The 1119-nt window shown below is 48.0% G+C and overlaps 1 non-coding gene across 1 annotated transcript; it reads right to left on the bottom strand.

Moving 5' to 3' along the window:
- Positions 1–633: 633 nt before the first annotated feature.
- Positions 634–716, bottom strand: Trnar-ucu (transfer RNA arginine (anticodon UCU)). Its single transcript has one exon. It is a non-coding gene; the product is annotated as a tRNA-Arg (tRNA).
- Positions 717–1119: the final 403 nt, after the last annotated feature.

The following is a 1119-nucleotide window of genomic DNA, read 5'->3' as shown; positions in this document are numbered from 1 at the left end:
GTGCAGGTACTCCTTGGTCTGGCGCTGGCTATGCGGTGCAGTGAGAAACGCCGGTTGCCACCACCGCCATTAGCCATGCTGTTAGCTAATAATGCATACGTTTGCTGAAAAATCATTTCTTGAAGACGTGCAGTGGCGTGGAACAAACGAAGTGGTCCGTTCCGTCGGATCGGATTGGTCCTGTCGATTGTGATGAAACAAATCGAACGCCAATCGAACGGCGATGTGTGTTGATCTCCGATGTCTGTACCAATGCGATATTTGATACTTCGGACGATTGCGCACTAATCTTCTTCTCTTTTAACACCTGCGAATTTGATTAGCTCCCTATCATAAAATGTCCTTACCGTCTCACAGGCTGCTCTTCTCTTCGACTGAGGTGCAGATAGTTAATTTTAGCACCAGCAAAGGCATTAAAGTCGAATGACTTGTCCTATTTGGGGTTTCGTTGGGCTCACGAAGTTAGTTTTGCTATGATGAAAGAAGCGTTGATCATCGATCATCGTCATCGATCGATCTTCAGTGCAGCTAACTTTACATGAAACTCTAAAAACATAATTTACATTTTTTTAATCTTTGAATAACGGACCTGGCCGTATTTATCAATTTACGTTTTAATTATTATTAAAAGCTCGACGAGGATGGGATTCGAACCCACGCGTGCAGTGCACATTGGATTAGAAGTCCAACGCCTTAAACCCCTCGGCCACCTCGTCCTTTGAGAGGTGACGCCTGCATGGTTCTTTATGCTTCCTCCCTCTTTTTTAATTTTTGTTTTGCAAGGCGCGCTCCGTGTGGGACTCACCCTCACCTCATCCCACCCCTCATGGAACTACCGCTAACGGTTTTGCTTCGGAGGAGGAGGGGGACTAGGGCTAGTTCTCGTCTGTCGTTTAACAAAGAAAGTAGAACTCCTGTGCTGTTTGCCCTCACTCCCGTTCGGCAGGTGCGGTGGGCGCCGCTAACGTCTGCGCCATCGGCCGTTGTTGCTCTCGTCGCCATTCACCGAGCAGAGTTGCTGTGATATGTGGCCCTTTATGTCTGCGATAGAGGTCTCAAACTCATATTAGAATGTGGGCCGCAGAGGAAAGTAACAACCAGGTAGCGGGCCGCACCACA

The sequence above is a fragment of the Anopheles bellator genome, unplaced genomic scaffold, assembly GCF_943735745.2.
Source record: "Anopheles bellator unplaced genomic scaffold, idAnoBellAS_SP24_06.2 scaffold02867_ctg1, whole genome shotgun sequence".
NCBI lineage: Eukaryota > Metazoa > Arthropoda > Insecta > Diptera > Culicidae > Anopheles > Anopheles bellator.
Note: the sequence above shows the minus strand (reverse complement) of the source record. Positions and strands in the feature narration are given on the sequence as shown.